Consider the following 20,239-nt stretch of genomic DNA (forward strand, 5'->3'; position numbering starts at 1 on the left):
GGTCGTTTGTGTACCAAGGGGAAAAGTCAGCTTTTCTCAACGGATCCAAATGCCTATCATTCATTTTATGCCATGCAGATAATAGATGGGTGTATTAAACAGAACAGCCGGCAAGTGTACCTTGGATGTGAGTGGAATTCCCTTTTCAGGTATACAACTGGAGGACAAATTACAATGCCTGGCTACTAGCTTATATCTTATGACTCCAAGATATTCTCTCCACGAGCACAACAGGATTGAGTTGAGCTACCATTGCCTAGTTTCACTCTTCTTTAATGTGCAGGAGAGATGAAATACATGAGCACACAGAGTTCCCAGCCTGCACCAGGGGTCCTCCTGTCTCCACCCCACCCCACACTTTACTTGTTGGAATTATAACTCCTAAAACTCAGTGCTCTACCGCCAGCCCCTTCTACTTCCTGTCTTTCTATTTTTTAATAAATATACTATAGGGGGTAACCTGAAAGTGTTCTTTAGTTGCAGACCTTGGGTTTATCATTCGAAAAGTAGAGGAGGAACAAGATGTTGCCTTAAAGTTCTTCAGGAAAGAATGTTCGCTCTACTTCATGTGTGCATCAGCCCCTGTCACCAACCGTAAGTCTCTTTTTGTCACCAAAGACCTTCCAAATGTTGGGAAATTAGATACAATTACAGGAGTTGATTTGATGTGTGGGCTGCATGTTTGTTTGTGAGTATGTGTTATAATTATGTCTTTTTTTCTCTCTCCAAATTTTCATAAGAATTTCAAGGGAATTGAGAATGGCAAAACTATCACCTTAAACAAGAAATTTAACACTTGATTTTGAAAGAGGGCTTAAAATGTGTGATATCTTTCAACATAAATTATATTAGTGAATTCAAACCCTTGTGATATTCCCTGTTTGATGTTTTTGCCCTTTGGTCTGCAGCTCTTAAAGCCTATCTAAATAGGGAAATTGTCCACTATTACACAAGTACATGTTTCTTTTGGCCCAAATAATCTGGCCTCCTATTGAAAATGCTGTGAAAAGCTCCAGACACCTTGGTCCTAATGGATAACGTCACATTCAATGAGAGGAAGCATTCTACTGAAAGACTTAGGAGCTCCCTTTCAGAGATGGGGGTGAATCAAGGTTAATTTACATTTCTGAACCTGTTGTCTGTGTTGTTGTATGTTGACACAATTGAGTTTCTAGGAGACAACCAAAATAATATAGTAAAGCACAAATGTAATGCTATTAAAAGCCAGGAATGGCCACGATTAATTACCACCAAAGCTGAAGGGAAGAGGGGAGAACTCCAGGAATCAGTTTAATTAATCACTCAGTTTAGAATTTTAAAAATCTCTTTAAGCTTGGTAAGAAAGACAGATTGACAGAGAATACATGGTGTTTGCTATTCGGGAAATTGACAACCAAAATTTTCTCCACCCAGAAGTAGTCTCTTCTCTTTGGAACTGCCATAGCTCTCTCTGTACTTTGGCCTTATCTCCCTGGCACTTTATCATTTTCTACTTTGTGTCAAGCGCTGCTGTGTCCACACCTTAGTTCTCCCATTCTAAATCAGTCCCCTGAGGTCTTTTATTAGAAATCAAGTCTTAGTCATCTTTGTTTCACCTTCATCTCCAATCTACTCATTCAGACTTTCCTCCTGCTGCATGCCCAGCTGGAGGTGAGGAATGAATGAATAAAGAAAGGGCTTATGGTAGCAATAGCCAGCTAAGAAATAGTTAATACTAGGAAATGGATGGAAGGGTGTCCTTTGGTCTATGCTTCTGGATATGATTTATATCAAGACTTAGTTCTGTCTGGTCTGAGTGTATTGAACTGAGAGTTGATAAAACTCTCACTGGAGAATAACAATCAACATCGCTAACACATGCTTGTGTTTGGTAGCATCTACGCCAAGCATTTTGTGTGCACTTACTGATTCTTCATAGTAATCCAATAAAGTCATACCACTGATAATTTTACACCTGAGAAGACTGAATTGTAGAGAGGTTACATAACTTATTTAAGATCACACACCTAAGTAGCAGATCTGGGAGTAAAATCCATGTCCGTCTGGCTCAAAGCTTCAACTTTTAACCACAAGTCTCCTTTGTTTAAAAGCTTTTTGTCTGACATCAAAACCCAGCTGCCTTACCGTGGTAGAAGTAGAGCAGTAATGTCCCATTCTCTGAAGATGTATTTAAAGCAGTGTTTCTCAACCTTAGCAAAATTAGCATTTTGGGCTGCATAATGCTGTGTTGTGGGAGTCTGTCTTGTGCATTTCAGAACATTTAGCGGTATTCTAGCCTCATCTAGACACCAATAGTACTGCTGCAGGTCCCTCCCAGCTCCATTTTTGGCAACCAAAAGTTTCTAGACATTGCCAAATCAGCCCTGCTGAGAATCACTTGATTTAAAGGAAGAGAAATCCTCCTTGTTAGGGTAGCATGTCTTAATCACAACTACTAAAGTAAAATACTAAATAAAAAGGTATTGCAAGAGAAGGAACTTAGATGAAAACAGTTAATCTCAGCTGAGTGGCCATTAGTGCAGCATTTCCTGAGGTGTTTTCTTTAACGTTCATGACTTTCCAAGAAACATGTATCAGAACCTTGGACAGCGGTTAGGGCATTCGGGGCGGTAACATAAATCTTCCCTCAAGAGATAACTGAGGACCAGAGGCATTCCTAGGACAGTTAGTGCATGTGAAGTCAACTTCCAACATTTTTACCCTAACAAGATCCAGTTTCAATGGTCATTGAGAGAGCTCTTTCAGAGGAAAGCCATAAAGGAGCACATTGAGAGGAAATATGTGGAAAAAGAAGGTAGGTGACCATAAATTTGCCATGGTAACAGGGCCAGGTGTTTTAATGCATTGCTCACATGTGAATTTCAGTTTTTTTTTTTTTTTTTTTTAAGTTAGTAATAGGGCAGCTCCCTTCCAGACCTCTCATCTGCCATCACTACAAGGAATGGAGGCATAGTTCTTTGCCTTGGATAATTCTGCTACAGTTCCCAATAAAAGATGGCAGATAACTGAAGTCTAAACAAAAGATGGATTAATTGAATTCACTGAGGGACCTTTGCATTTCTAAAAGGGACAAAAGCCGAAAAGTCAAGAATTTTTAAACGTTCTAATGGTAGAAACAGAGACAGTGACTTTGGAATTCTTAGCTTTGGGTTGGATGTGTTGAGGGCACTCTTCTGATTAGCAGCTCAGATTTTACCTTGTGGCCATCACCTTGGTCTTCCTGTTCACTAGAACAAATTCCATGATAAAAAAAAAGTGGAACTCTTAAGCTGATCCAAGTTTTGATTAACAAATACAAGGAGACCCTGAAAACTACTAGTTGTATGGCTTCCTGTGAAGACTAAGTATAAGGAAAGGCAGCCCTATGTGCCCCTCACGATAAATACTTGGTCACATTTTTGAAGAATGTTAATTTTGAAATCTGCTGTTGTAATGAGAACATTTTTGAAATCATGTGGGGAAAATTCTAGCTTCTCCCCATAGCAGCACTGTGACTTGGGACATGCCATTCAATTTCTTTGAACCTTAGTTTTCTCCTCTGTAAGGTGAAGATAACAGTATCTACACTGAAGAATTGCTAAAGGGTAACGTGATTCATTTTCTCCTCTTCTTCCTTCTGGGCTTTTCTGTGTTTGTTGGGAAGGGTCTAAGCTATTTAAGGACATCATATATGCTATTATTCCAGTACAAGGTGATTTTTCTCCCTTTCTGTGTATTCAGGGCTGCATTCATTCACCCAGTAGATTGATTTTTCTTTGCTGCCAGCCGGCAGTTACAAACAGAAAGAGGTCCTGAATACTCCGTCCACTTTGGGAAGTTCTTTCATACACTCTGTGCTGCACAAATATCTATTATTTTCTATTATTTATGCTGCTGTCATTTCTATAAGACCTCACATAGCTCATACTTTATCAAAACAGGGATGCCATTCAGATTTCACCTGCTGACACGCCTTGGCATCCTCGGAGAGGCTGGGAGGCAATGTACCGAGCTGTCCACACAAGGCTCAGCATCTCCCTCACCTTCAGCATCCTCCCATTTCTTGCCGTGGCCTTCCAAGATTCTATAAAGTATCAGCCAGGAGAGAGAGAGCAGAGCAGAGAAATATGGGAAGAAAAGGAGCTGCTTAGCAAGATGATAGTTTTGATTCTGGGGTGCCATTTAGATGGTGTTTGGCTGAATTCATATTTTACTAGGGTCTCTGTTATCTTAAAAATCTGTTATTTTGTTCTGTCCCAAGATACATGCTGACAGCAAGTGGCATTTCTCAGTAACTGTTCAAGAGAAGCATGTGAGAAAAACTTCAGAACAAGGAGACTGATAGACAGTCTCCTTCAGTCCAAATAACCTGTGAATTAGGAGGTAATTTTAAACGCGAGTTCTCTGGATTGGTAGGATTCTTGAGAAATGTCTGTGAGGGGCCACCCTGGAAAACCAGGTAAGAAAACTGAGTGTAGGGCCACAGGGTCTCCATAGCCACTGATATCAGAGCAGCTCAGAGTTAATTTATTTTTAATATATTAGAATTATTCATGAGATTCTTTAGAAAACAGTTGTATTACTAAAAAGATATTTATACACATTTTGAAATGGTGCCTTTGGGGCTTTATGTGGAAACCTCCAATCCTTCTCTAGATTGGATGCACTGGTGGTTTTATTTTTTTAAACCAATGATTTAAATAGCTACAAAAATGCAAGGAATGTTCACAGGAAAGAATTCAAGTGGTCAAAACTTGAAAGGGTCCCTGAACCAGAAAAGTGAAAACCAGCAACTACTTTCTGTCTTTTTCTTCACAACAGCACTCAAAAAAAAAAAAAAAAAAGTGTTTCTCACTGTCTTCACTTCCTCTCATTCACAATTTAATCCAGTCTTACTTCTATCCTCATCACTCCGTTAAAACCAAAGCACTTCTTGCAATTAGACGAAATGAATATTTTTCAGTCCTTATCTCTCCTGACATCTCAGCAGCATTTGATACCACTTCCTTCTCCTTGAAACATGCTGACCCATTAGGCTCCACGGTCTCAAATGCTTCTGGTTGTCCTTCTACCCCTCACCCAACTTCCTTGACGATTCCTTGTTTTTCTCCCATCCTGTCAGTGTTGTTAGGTGCTCTTGTCTCCGTGTTCTACCTTCTTCAGTAAACTCATTCACTCCTCTGATTCAATTATATCCAAGTGCCAATGACTCTTAAATGTTTCTTCCCACTCTGAGTGGTAGACTCACAAATCTTCATTTGTCCAGCCCACACGCATCTCCATTTCAAAATGTCCAAAGTCTACTTCATCATCTTCCCTATAACCTAGTCTCATGTTTTTGAGCATAGGCATCACTGCCACCCTCTGTATAGTTGCCCAAACCAGTAACCTGGTCATCACCCCCGACTCCAGAATCTTCACGTTTACCTTCCCTCTCCTCCTCCCTCCTATTTAATCAATCCCAGGGGCACAATGTTGATTCCTAAGTATTTCTCATACTTTTCTGCTTCCCTTCTTCTCCACTTCAAGTTCTTACTTTCACTCACCCTCATCTATCATTGAAATGGCAGCAGTGACTGCCTAGCTGGTCTCCTAGCATTTAGCTGTGCCTTCTACTCGTTTCCCATACTTCAGGCAAATTGATCTTTCTAAAACACAAATTTAGCTATATCTACAGGTCAACATCTTAAACATTGTTTCTCATTTTTCTTTGGTGTATTCAAACTGTTTTAACATGAAGTATAAGACGATGTATAAGATTACTCCTGCTTAGCTCTAAAGCCTCATTTCTTGGTATTCTGTGAAGGTGTGAATTACACACGTTCCTTGTTCTACGGCCTTTCCATGTGTTGCTCTTGCCTTTAGCTGGAATGGTCTTCTTCCAGTTCTTCCAGTTCTTAACCATCCCTGACTTAGTCTTCAAATCTCAGTGGACACATTACTTCCTGCAAGAGGTGTTTACTACTTCCCCAAGCCTTGGTGAATTTCCAGCCCATGTGCTCCCATAGCCATCCTTCCTTTTTGTATATGGGCATGTGTCCCATTGTATTGCCATTGTCTGCTTAGCTTTTATATCCCCCACCTAGACTCTAAGCTTAAAGAAGACAGAAGCCTGTTATATCCCTAGCATTTAGCAGTGTGCTTGGCATTTAGTGATCCACCATTAATGAACAAATGAATGGCCTCTAGAGAATAAATGAGCAGGTGTCTTAGATTAGGGACACAAGGTAGTTGGCATTTGACGTGTATGAAAAGAAGAAACTAACAATAGGCAACCAGTGGGGAATTGGTTCCAGCATGAAAGGAATCATTTAACACCATTTGGAGTATGAACCCTGTACTTCATATAAGACAAGTTATGCATGATTTAAGGAGTTCTGGAACTGGCCCATAGATGCAAAACTGGGCTAGATTTTTAAACTAGATGTCTGGGACTGAAATGGGAGAATAAATGTTAAAAAGGGTAAACCTGAAAAGTAACAGTGACTCCTGGGGAACAGTTCTCAATCAATAACTACTCAACAGGTATCTTTCATAAGCAAGAGCTGTGCTAGGTCCTGAGGATTCAGAAACAAGTAAGCCATTTTTCTTGATTTAATGAGCTCACAACATTGAGAGAAAAAGCACCACAAAAAACCAACAAAGACTCACTGCACTGAACTAGTAAGCACAAAAGCTAGAATGAAGAAAATACTGCAATTGCATACAGAAGGGAACCACTAACTCTACTTTTCAGGGAGATGTCCCAGAAAAGATGACAACTGAATTAAGCCATGAAGAAGAGATGACTAGGATTTAATCTGACAGAGAAGAGAGGTGGGGGACCTTTCGGCCATTCCGTGCAGAGAAAGCAGCAGTCCTGGGGCAAGCATTGTTAGGAAAAGCCTGGCATATTCAGGAATGGTAGGCAGACTCATGAAACTAATCATAAAGTTCACGGAGAGTAGTGCAGGGTGATGAGGAGAAAAGCCCAGCAAAACTCAGACTGTTACACCCACATTAAGGTGACTAAAGACATTGAGTAGACACCAAGCTTTTTAAGGAAATTAGTGACATAGTCAGGTATAATTTTTAGAAAATCTCTCCAATTGCTTGGAAAATAGAGCTACTGAGAGAAGCAGTGCTTAGATGAGTGCTAAGGCAACTCCTGGGGTCTTTAGGCACCTTCAAATGTAAGTCCAAAAGAGAAAAACAAATACCATATGCTAACACATATATATGGAATCTAAAAAAAAATGGTACTGATGAACTCAGTGGCAGGGGAAGAATAAAGACGCAGATGTAGAGAACAGACTTGAGGACACGGGAAGGCAGGGAAGAAGAAGCTGGGACAAAGTGAGAGAGTAGCAATGAGATATATACACTACCAAATGTAGAATAGATAGCTAGTGGGAAGCAACTGCATAATACAGGGAGATCAACTCGATGATGTGTGATGACCTAGCAGGGTGGGATAGGGAGGGTGGGAGGGAGGCTCAAGAGGGAAGGGGTATGGGGATATATGTATACATATAGCTGAGTCACTTTGTTGTACAGCAGAAACTAGCACAACAGGGTAAAGCAATTATACTCCAATAAAGATCTGGGGAAAAAATGTAAATGGCTCACTCATAGAGACGATGGCTTGTGTGTGGCAGGGAGGAGGTGACTGTATGTGTGGCAGGTGGGTGTGTTGAAGGAGAATAGCTGAGGTACCATCTCTACTTCCCCAAACCCTGGCTTTTCTTCCTGGTGGTGCCTCAGCCATCTTATTCTTCCACACAGTTTGGGAAGGTCAAATTTCTGAAGGAATTTCATGAGGTGAGGGGCAACTTAGAGAAAAGATAAGGAAACACATCACAGGAAATAAAACAAGGTATTTCTTCATCTTTAAAATGATATCTTGCTAAGTACATCCATCTGCCAGATTTCATCTTGTCTCTTCAGAGCACCTTCCTAGGTGCTAGGGCAGTATTTTCCCTCAACATATTATATATGAAATATTAAAATCCCAGGTCCATTCAGAATGCTAAGATCAATGCATTTGTTGAAATATCGATACAACAAGAACAGCTGGCTTGTTCCTTTCCCTGGGGAAAAAAAATAAGTCTTCCTGAATATTGCTGGCATATCTGTCATCTCTTCCTCAAGCCAAGTGACAAGTGAGTTATACAGTAGGGCTTCAAAAGGTTCTAACCATATTGCACAGCAGATGCTCTGAAAAGATTATTCAGAGAGTCTGCCCAGGACCCCCATTGCCCTCTGATTCCCTTGAAGCAATTTATGACCCACTCTCTCTTTGCATCAGTTACAGTATGACTACATTAATCCAAAGGATGCATTAACCTCACCTCTGCTTCAGTTTCTCTGAATCTTCATCCCCCCCCCCACCATGTACCTCACATCCCACCACCATATATACACATTACGCTCTTTCACATATTGTCTAAAGCAGGGTTATTTTCAGAAATGTGTTAGTACCAAAACGACCAGTTTGATATCTACTGAACTTTTACCTAATTCACTAGTCCTGGTCCTTTCTGCTTTTGTGCCACCATAAATCCTCCAGCACCTTTCATTTTGGAGGAAAATGATCTTTCTTCTCATTTCTATTTCATCCTATTTCCCAATCAATCTCAGCTTAAAATTAACCTGGGTTAGCACTTCATAGGATGCTCACCCTATATGAAATTCTATAGATCATCCTTCGATCCACATTTTAGAGGTACTCAATAGTATTCATTCTAATGCTGCTTTCAGTGAAATCTTATCTTTGACATATTGAGACTATGAAATACTTTGCATTTGTAGACCTTGTTGAATTTGTGACTGTTACTTACACAGCTGCAAATCATGAAAATTAGAGTTGGAAAAGTCTTATTAGGACTGAGAGTCCATCCCCAGAGGCTATGTAAGAATGTTACTTATAATTCATCATTTATTAAGCCCCCCAAATGCACTAGGCTCTTTACCGAACAAAGAGCCAGACAAAGTCAGAGCCTCAGTTTTTTACAATAAGGCACCATCACCCTGTCCATTTTTCTCTTTAAAGGACTCCAGAAATGGGGCTTTGAATATTTTCCGCAAACAACAATTCTATGCCTTGATAAGTTTTCCTGATGAGAAGTTTATTCCTGGTATCTGGTCTAAATACTCATTTGAAGAGAAGCTTAACTCACCTTATGCCAGTTAATAATGAGGAGCAAAAAAAAACCTACCTGTGAACCTAGAACATGAGCCCTGGGAGTAACTTCTTTTAGAGTTTCACCCTATTTCTTTTCCTATCTTGAAGCAGGACAGAGGAAACCCAATTTACAACAAATATTTGTTTACATATTTTATAATAAATGAATAGATGAACAATGCCACCATGCTCTTTCTTTTCTCCCTCTTTTGATAAAAATACATTTGTAAATACACCTGTCACTTAATACAGTACTTTACACAGTATTTGATGCATGGTAAGCATTCAATAAATGTTTGTTAAGTGGATGTATAAGAGTTTTTTCCAGTAACATGTGATTGTGATATACTTGGCTTATCTCTGTATTGTTAGACTGAGAACATGGGGGAAATATACTAGTACTTTGAATATTCCCCATGCTTTATGAAATCCACTGGGTCAAATACATCATTCTTTAGTGAACCTTTAAGATATATAGATTCCCAAGTCATAGAGTATAAGTTAACTAACACTCACACCCAGGAATTGTGATTATCATTCAAAAATTATTTTGACTGAAATATACCAATGTCTCCTGGGTGAGAAGTTTTAAAATAAAATAAAGGAAGGTCTCTAGGGAGGAGGGATTGTGGGAATTATCAAGTGAACTAATTTTGTCTTTTTTTTCTTTCACTGAGTTGATGGAACTGAGAAGTTATTAGTCTCAGATACAGACTTATTATTTAAATAAGCAAGCAGATACTATAGAAACTATATAGCCAGTTTATAAACTGAATATATTATTACATCTCATGACTATTTCAGTGCTAGGATCCACATATTCGATGCAAAAACCTCAGGCGCAATTTATAACCCATTCTCTCATCGTGGCTCTGGAAATGGAGTGATAATTATACTTAACTCTAAGATATTTTAAAAATCTCATGATATTTGCCATGTAATAAATGAGACCCTGATCCTCAATTCTCCTGCCAAAGGGAAAATGGACACTGTTCAATATTTCATTTTCCAAATGCTCTCAATCTATCACACCCTTTCTCCTGTCTCCCTTACTGCATCCTCAGCCTAACTGAGCAAGGAATACATGGAGATGTAGCACCAAAGTATTTGCCTGAAATCAAAAATATTTGTCCTAAAGCAAATCTAATATTCTTAAATCTACAGCCACAGGAGGTAAAGAAACGAAGTGTGAAAACATTTGCGATTGAAAGTACAAAGATCTTCACTATTTAGATTAAATGATAGGCAATTGCAGTAAAGCTTTGATGTTAGGAATATAGCTATGGGAGAAACCTGTAACAGCTCTGGTCTGCTAGTCATAGGCATATGCCCTTAGATCTGCTATGAAGTAACCATGTGACTTCAGAAACAGCACACATGTCTTTTCTTAGTTTTAGTTCATTTGCTCATAAGATAAAAAGATTGAGCTAGATTACTTCCAGGGTCTTTGCTGCTAACAAATACCATGTATTTTTTTTTTAATTTTATGCTTTAAAAATATTTTACTGATCTTGATTTGAAACAGCAGATATGATTTGACTCTTGATATAACTATATACAACAAAAACCTGATATGATATTAAAACATCCATAGGTACCTATGAGGAATGCCATTCCTTACTGAGCATTGGCATTTAATCCTTGCCACTTTGTCACACCCCTGTAAGCACTGCATCGGTGCTATTCCTTTACAGATGAGGAAACTGAAGCTGAAAGAAAATAAAGATTTACTGTGTCAACGGCCTACTAAGAGGTGGAGCTGGGGTTAGAAGCCAGGTCCAACTGTAAAGCCTGTGCTTCACATCACACCAGGATAAATCTTAAGCGACAAGTTAGAGTCAGGTCCTGTATTTCCATTTTCCTATTCCACGGAAGCATAATAATGATACCTAATGTATGTGAGCCTCTCCACTGTACTAAACACTGTTCAAAGCACTTTTGTGTGTTATGTCATTGAAATTTACAATAATCCTAAAGGGAAACAGAGGAGGACAAATGCTCAGAGAGGTCAAAGTCACAGCAGTAAGTGTGAGAGTTAAGATGTGAACCCTTTGTCTGATGTCAGAGCTTGCTACCCCACACTGTCTTTACACAGGACAGCTCTGGATTTTAAAATGAAGTTCTATCTTAGGCAAATAGAGAAAATGCTGGCAGAGCTGGGTCACAGCATTGTTATCTGAAAAAAAACCACTTCTTGGTGTCAGTGTCATTGTGGGTCTTACGTTCAGGTATATCCAAAAGCAGAGTATTTTGTCAAATCACTGTTCTCTTGCCTCAGGTGCTCAAAACCCTTTCCATCTGTTACCGCTGCTCATCATCCTGTTTTGCCCCCTATTTTGACTTCCCGATTTATGTCTCACCTGTCCCCATTCCGTACATAGCCCGTGAAGGGTTCTGGAAAACTCTAATAGGTTTTTTGTTGTTGTCGTTGTGTGCTTTTTTTTGTTTTGTTTTTTGGCCATGCCATGGGGCAGGTGGGATCCTAGTTCCCAGACCAGGGATGGAACCCATGCCCCCTGCAGTGGAAGCCTGGAGTCTTAACCACTGGACCACCAGGGAAGTCCCTCTAATAGGTTTGTGTGGACCATCTCAACAGTGAAGACAGCTTCAATATTTTCAACAGTTCAGTATTTAATAAGTGATACATAATTAGGATATGTGCAAAATGAATCATACTTTGATGCATTTTAACATACAGGAAACAAGAAGTAAGTGTGTATATATAAAGAAGAGACTTTTTTTGTTTTCTTTTCATGTGTCTGCACTGGGTTCTCCATTTTTTTTCACATATCAAGTTGTTGTAAAGGTTACCATAGCAGAAAAATTGAATGTTTGTGAAAGACCAATACTTAGGTTTGCTTTTTAAGGAAAATAGTCATTTCAAACCCTGCTGACATGTCAGTCTTCGGTAAGATTTGCATTTATACTAAACATGCCTTAAGTATCATCTTCAGAGGGTGGAATTCACCGTCTCCTGTGACTTAGAAATGCTAAATCATTCATATCCGCAGAAGGGTTGTGCTTCTGGCTGTGACACAGTGAATAAACCCATCATACTTTTGTCGGAAAGTAGTATCCCAATTTAGATTTCTTAACCCAAACAATCATACTGTGTCCAGAGATAAAAACTGACATAAAAGAAAACCAGTTATTGACTGAATTCAGCAAAGATTTCCTCTCACCATCTTCAGCCAACCCCGTTCATGAAATGTATGTACTTTGCCGGGCCAGATCGTATATGTCAAGATAGTCTGAAAGGTCATCACCTTACACAGTGAAAAGGACAAGTGGCATTTACTCTTATTATCTCCTTAATGTAATCAATATTGGTCACCGATCTTCGTTATGTAGCCTGCAAAATGATAAAAATCTGAGAAACCGCCACAGCTCCACACAAATGCTCATTTTAGCAGGAATTCTCACACTCCTCTTTCTCTTTCAAACCTTTGCATAAACATCACTTTGTCTGTGAGGCTTCCTCTGATCAGATCATTTTAGCCTACCCCTGTACTCTGTCTCTCTTCCCAACACATTCTTCTCAATAGCGCTAGTACATCTGACGTTCCCTATATTTTTCTTTTTTCAGTGTCTCCCCACATGAACATATAAATGCCACAAGGGCAGAGAGTTTTGGCTGTTTTGCTCTCTGCCATTTCCCTAGTTTCTAGGACAGTGCCTGGCCCATAGTAGGTCCTCAAGAAAGATTTGTTGGACAAGTGAGGGAATGCTATCTCCCAAATAAAGTCTTGTAACACTTTTGGTATATCCTGTAATGTTCAGATTTCTATCTAAATATATCTTCTTATCATGGATACAGTCTACGAAGGGATTATTTTCTTTTCAAACAGAAACAAAAATGTTGACTGGAACATTCAGCATTGTTTTTCAAAGATCTCAAAAGTCTGCAGTCCTAGGATTTGCACAATTTGTGTCCTAGTCTTGATCCGTCATTGTCTCCAGCACTGACTTTGTTCATATCACTAAGATCTCAGAACCTCAGTTTTATAGGAGTGTAAACTAAAGGATATAAACTAAATGATGGGGACTTCCCTGGTGGCGCAGTGGTTAAGAATCCGCCTGCCAAGGCAGGGGACATGGGTTCTATGCACTGGGAAGATCCCACATGCCGTGGAGCAACTAAGCCCATATGCCACAACTACTGAGCCTGTGCTCTAGAGCCTCTGCGCCACAGCTATTGAGCCCATATGCCACAACTACTGAAGCCTGCGCACTTAAAGCCCCTGGTCCGCAACAAGAGAAGCCACTGCAATGAGAAGTCTGCTCACTGCAGCAAAGAGCAGCCCTGCTCGCTGCAACTGGAGAAAGCCCGTGCAGCGAGGACCCAATGCAGCCAATAAATAAATAAATAAATAAGTTATAGAAAAATAAATAAAATAAGTGATGCCTGATTTTGTTCCACACTCTGCAATTGTATGATTCTTAGGATATTTTCTTCCATCTACCCAATGTTTTCAGCATTTCATGTGTATAGAACATATACTGGCTGGTAAATAGATATAGACAAAATACAAAACCTAAGTGCTTACTCAATAAATATAGAAGGAATCAGGCAGCTCTACTATCCTTGTTTTTATATGTAAATTTATGCAAAAGTTATTCAAAAAGTCAACCACTTCCTTGCCATTACCTCCACCATTGACAGTTCTGAACTTGTGAATTACACCCTACATAAGCACGGCTCCACGTTTCTTTTTTTATCCAGATTACAAAGCCACTGAACTGTCTTTTCATCTCGGATGCTCTGTTGAACATACTATACAATTTTTCAACACCATAATTTGATCTGAGAACATCTGCAAAAAATCTGTAGCACATTTTTTTCACTTCTCAGCACTTGACGTCTAAGCCTCTCCATATCAGGCATTCTTCCACATTTTCTGTGACATATTATTGAGCAAACCACCAGAAATGCTTCTGAAGAGCACCAATAGGACCAGAAAATGAGCCCGATTAACGATGTCACTAACAGAATTCTTAATTACCTGCTCAACCCATGCATCAGTCTGTCCTTTTAGAAATAAGAATCTTGTGGCATTTCCCCACTGTTAGTCTTTTTTTTTTTTTTAATTTTTTGTGTGTGTGTCACCACCCCTTTTTTAAAAACTATTTATTTATTTATGTATTTACTTACTTTTTATATATTTATTATTTTGGCTGAGTTAGGTCTTCATTGCTGTGTATTGGCTTTCTCTAGTTGTGGAGAGCAGGGGCTACTCTTTGTTGTGGTGCTTGAGCTTCTCAGTGTGGTGGCTTTTCTTGTTGAGGAGCACGGGCTCTAGGCATGCAGGGTTCAGTAGTTGCAACATGCAGGCTCAATAGTTGTGGCTCACGGGCTCTAGAACACAGGCTCAGTAGTTATGGCACGTGGGCTTTGTTGTTCCACAGCATGTGGGATCTACCCCACTCAGGGATCGAACCCACGTTCCCCGCATGGGCAGGAGGATTCTAAACCACTGCACCACTAGGGAAGTCTCTCCCCACTGTTATTCTTTATTTGAAATTCTTTTTATATATAATGAAGATTATCCCATGCATCTATTTATTCCCCCAAATAATCTAAGTTTCCTGGAAAGAACTGCAAGGCTTTCCATGGGGTTGGTGTTTCAAAAAGTGAAGAAGTTCAAATAAACGTTCAAATTTTACCTCAGTCATGCACACTTAAAACCTAATGTGTACTTTCTCTCTTTGTATTTGTTTATTCTCTGCCTATTAATCTTCTAGGTCTCATTTCCTCCTTTACCCAGAAATTCAGCAAGAAATGCCACCATGTCCTTTGATTCCCCCTCCCCATTTTCATCCCTTCTTTATTTCTTGCAGCCTAATATTTATTTATTTCCATCTTATTTTCTTGTGGACTTCTAGCTATGTGCAGCTCTTCACTATTCTTTCTTTTTACCCTTAGAGGATTTTATTTATTTTCTGGTCCTGACGGTCTGGGTGGCTTGAACAACAGAAATTTATTTTCTCTCAATCCTGGAGGCTAGAAATTCAAGGCCAAGGTGTCAGCAGGGTTGATTTCTTCTGAGGCCTCTCTGCTTGGCTGGAGATGGCTGCCTTCTCCCTGTATCTTCGAAAGGTCTTCCCATCTTGTCAGTCTGTGTCCTGTTCTTTTATTCTTAGAAGGATGCCAGCTATATTGGATTAGGGCCCATCCATATGACCTCATTCTACCATAATCACCACTTTAAGTATCCTATCTCCAAATACAGTCTCATAGAGGAACTAGGGGTTGAGATTTCAACATATGAATTTTGGGGGAAACAATTCAACCTATAACTGATTCCCTCTTTTTTCTTTCTCTTTGGTTATTCATTTTTGGTCATTTTGGTCATTCATTTTCTTTCTCTTTAGTTATGCTATTTTTCTATGTTCCCCTATTTTATTTTTTTTATAATGTGTATTTTTACTCTGGTCTCTAGTCTTTTCATTTTTCGTGGGCAATCTTATCCCCAATAATCTCCAGGGATGCTCATCCCCTAGAACCCCAACAATAACAAACCTTTGTAACTTTTGGTCTTGAGACTAAAGAAAGGAATTAGAAAATAAGATGTGAAAGTGATGTATGCATACTCACCCTGAACCAGATGCTGGAAGGTCTTTTCCAGCCAGCCTACTGCCACAGCCAAGAATGAAAAGGGAGGCAAAGGGCCAGGCTGCCAAATTTTTCTTTGTATTTGTTTCCATGAAGGACTAGAAGTATATTATCAATTTTGTTCATTTCAAACTTGCTGCTGACTCTTCACACTTAATAACTGAGCAGAAATACATCTGTTCTTTCATTGCCACCATCTTTGCAGAAGGAAATGCTGCTGTTATCCTACCTGCTGCAGTGCTGCTCAGTGATTGTGTAGCCGCAGAACTCCAGAGAAGTTCTCCCTGGTTTTCCTACTCAGAGGAATAGGGAGACCAACAGTCAGTCCCTGATTCATCCCTTCCTCATTAGGTATCTACCTCCATTCTCTTGCCCCAAGTGTTTGTTAAAACTGAGCCTTCATTGTTTCTCCCAGATGAGAGTACAAGAGAGATGCTACTACTCTTGGGACATATGGGACATATCATGCTGTGTTCAGTCAGTTCTGAATTTCCCATCAGGCAGAGAAAACATATGCTTAGGGCACTCTGCAAAGCTGGAGCACCAAAAAGATGTGTGGAAGATCTTATGTTTGATAATGGTATTTCCTAAGAAAAACATTAAATGAGAAGTCTTTGGGGGGAAACTTCGATCTTTATTGGAATTTCTTACTTTTGTTTTACATCTTGGTATTATTATTTTGTAATTTTTAATTACATAGCCGGGAAGAAAGGGCACAACACAAGATGCTCAGTGCCATTCTTTCTAATTGTCTTACCCCAGCTTATTTTCTATTTGATGTGCAGTCAGAAATGATTAACTCTTCGTTTTACGAAGCTTGAATACAACTAGTATTTTAAGTGCTCTTGACTTAGAGATAGTTTTCAAAAGGCATTGTTGGGTTTGAGGCATTGATAAAAGGCATGATTCTGAATAGTCACTGGTCCTGGGCTTGTAGCATTTTTATTTCATTGTGAATTACACAAATATTTCTTCAAACTCCCTTCAATTTATACCTATTGATGTCTCAAGGTATTTAGTTCATGGGAACCAATCCAACATGATTGCTAGGATGCCTCCCTAAGGATTGAAACTAAAGAGTGACAGCCCAGTCCTTGGCCTGACCCCATCTGGAGGCTTCAGCTCCATGTAGACACTAGGATATATTCTCCTCCCAGGAGGGAGAATTTAAAGACCTCTAAGTTAAGAGTAAAAGAACCATTGAATTAGCCTCTTTGCCTTCCTTGGTCTCAAGGTCCTGGAATTGAGTTCCAGTACTGGTAAACTTTCAACCTCCCAGCCCCTCTGGGATTGTGGCCTTTCTCCTGCTCTTACCAAAAACTTGCTTTCAAGTCTTGAATTACAGTGTCTCTTCACCAACAGAAGCTCATTCAATTTAAAGACAACACTGGGAAAGACTTATAGCAGATATTAGATCCATTTTTTTTTTCCTAAGGATCTTCTCCTGGTTCTACTAGTGAGGAAATTAAAGCTCAGTGACTTGCCTAAAACCCCATATCTTGAAGCAAAACCTTCTGCTTTGGCATATATTGTTCTAATCTCAGCTCTACTCTTTCTCCCAAACAAACCCCTACACCTTACCGATAGTGTGCTTCCTGTTTTCCACAAATGATTTGACACCCAATTAAAGCAGAAAATTTCTGCTGGGATGTAGACACCCAGTGATTATTCAAAAAGCAAAAATTAGAAAGATGAGTCAAAACATCTGGTCTGGACATTGGAGCAGCTCATGCCTTCAGAATCCAATACAGACTCCAGGCTTCCTTATGGAGAAGCGGAAGCTAGTACTGGCACCTACTTGCGACCTCTTGCCCTTATTACGTCACTTACAAAAGCCCAAGGTTGAGAATCTAGTGCTGATTCTTGTCCATGCACACTGAAGGTGCCTTTGGTTTAACTTCTCTTGCTTAGCAATTTATAATCCTATTTTCGTGTTGAACGCCACAAAGATCAGAAAGTAAAGTAAATACTAGAATAATTTAAGAATCAATGTTGCGTTTACTAGGATTCTGCTTTCAGTTTATCTAAATATTTTCCACCCAAATGAACTTTAAATGCCTTGTATACAGTGTATGTCCCCATCTCTACAAGAACCACTTGAATAATGCTGTAATTAATACGCACAGTCACAGAAATGTGTCCCGTGAATATAAATACACTCTCCACGTAGTGTACCTCCATTTATACTTATTCTCTAAAATAAGCATCCGTTGACATAACTAGAGTGATGTGTACCATCTGTAGCAGAACACTGAGCACGCAAAATGTGCTAAAAAAGATGCGTGTGTGATGGAGCCGGTGTTGAGTATGTAGCAACATGAGTGACAGGAGTTTGCTGTAGTAAAGTCCACTGGATGGGGAGCATCTTGCTGTGTGAAAAGCTTGCGATGTGTGAAAGCTAATGTATAGTAGTTGTAGGCGCAAACGATTTGAAGGAGTCTCTATTAAAACCTCCAGAGTTCTATACCTGAATTTTAGTTTTAGTTTTAAATCAGAGCAAAGCAAGAGCAATGTAGATAACTTTTTAAGGCACAGCTTCCTCTTTGCTGCTGGTTGTGTCACTTGCTGGGGAAAGGGCTAAATGGTCAGAGCACCCGCCTGCTAGCTCTCCTAGCAGGAAGGAAGGAAAAAGGAGGATTTATGAGTGGCCTCGGGGTCTCGTCTTCTGTAGGATGATGCCTTTGGCAAGTTGCGGGTGGGGGCTGTTGCCTGTCCTCACAATGTGGTAGGAAATAGAAACAGGAAACTTGGTGCATTTTTCTCAATTATTTTTATTTTACAGGAGTGCGATCTGAGATCCAAGAAAGCAGTGTAACTGACTTTGGATTGCACAATAAGGCAAATCCAGGGCCTTAACTGGACCTCTGAATTCTCTGGCTCTACATGTTTGATGTTTGAAGAAGAGGTAGGAGATGAAGGTAGTGAATGGAAATTCAATACACGAGGCTACAAAATAATTCACATCTGCAAAGTCTTTTTTTTTTTTTTATACTGACACAGTGACCTCCAAAAAATGAGGTAGAAAGTGAGCACGAATTACCATTAAGAAACCTGTTCTTTCCATCTGCTCTAAGAGCTGTTCACATGCACCCAGCTTTACGTACTCACAGGCTTTCAATCAATGGTTAACAGGCCACTCATCTGTTGATAGTCATAAGGCAGGGGCAGAATTTCCGGGTCAGGAAGGATCTTCCCCGCAACATTACTAACAGGTGAGGATGATTTCACCTCGGTTCGAGAACTTGCAGTGACAGAAGCTCACTATACTCTGAAACAGTGTAATCTATCAAATTGCACTGTTTATATGGAAATTGGTGATTAGGACCACAAAGTATGGTTGCGTCTGCATCTTGAGATCTGGGGGACTGTGTCCTACTGAACGAAGAGAGTTCTAACCCAAATATATTAGCCTTGCGCCCTGCGAGTGATAACATCTACCTGGATGAAGGGGGATTCCCTGTAGAATAGTACCTCTATCTCCTAAACCAGGTATCAGTGGGGCTGTCAGCTGTAGCAGGAGAGAAGGAGGGGAAGTTCAGCTTTTTCCAATGTAGGCAGACACAGTGTAGGCTAGTGGTGGCCCTAGTGGCAATATGTATATACTCCTAGACATCAAGAGAGAACTGATAAGAAAAGAATACTAACCAGGGTACTGAAGCCCAGAAGTGATTTCTCTGGTGTGGGAAGTAGATCAACCGATCCTTTGGTCTTGCACCACCAGTGAGCTTCTGCCCTCAACAAAAGCAAAGGTTTCCGGACCTTTTTAAAGATGAAAGGAAGACTCTGGTTGGACAACCTCAAAGGTGAAAGTGAAGACTGCGTTGCTAATGGCATGCTATTCTGGAGAGATGGGGAGCGATGTAGCAACATACCAGACTCCTTAAGCATCTAGCCCCAACCTAACTTCCCAGCCTCATTTCCTGCCATTTAGACCCCTCCTTTCCTTACTCACCATTCCCCTTCATCAAACCGACACCATCTACGTTCCTGCTTCTCACCACTGCACAAACATCAGGCTCTTTTCCATCCCTCTGTGCTAAGCTATTGCTTCCTATTTTTCTAGCTTCTCCCCTAGAATTGACATGGCATGTTCCCATCCACAATCCTTACCCAGCTCAAAGGTCCCTTTGGGGACAAGCCCTCCCCCAAGCTGTTCCATTATACTCAGGTCTCAATGATGGGGACCATTTCTTATTTCTCTTAGTGTCCTTGATATTTAGAATGAATATTGAATACCTTGTTGTAGCTATCTCCGAATCAGGGCTGTCTCAGTCTTTCACTGCACGTGGCTTTTATGTAGCTACAGTTTCCCTATGCTGTTTTACACTTGTTTTATTAGCAAATTCTTGAAATTCCAGATCTTGAGAACTTCAGTTTCCTTATCTAAAACTGAAGCAAAGATGTAAACATCGCATAGGTTCAGAGGAGTCAATGAGATCACGTGTGCCATGCTATATTAGCAGGGGCCAGATTATTATTGGTTT

Source organism: Hippopotamus amphibius, chromosome 10, assembly GCF_030028045.1.
Source record: "Hippopotamus amphibius kiboko isolate mHipAmp2 chromosome 10, mHipAmp2.hap2, whole genome shotgun sequence".
Taxonomy (NCBI): domain Eukaryota; kingdom Metazoa; phylum Chordata; class Mammalia; order Artiodactyla; family Hippopotamidae; genus Hippopotamus; species Hippopotamus amphibius.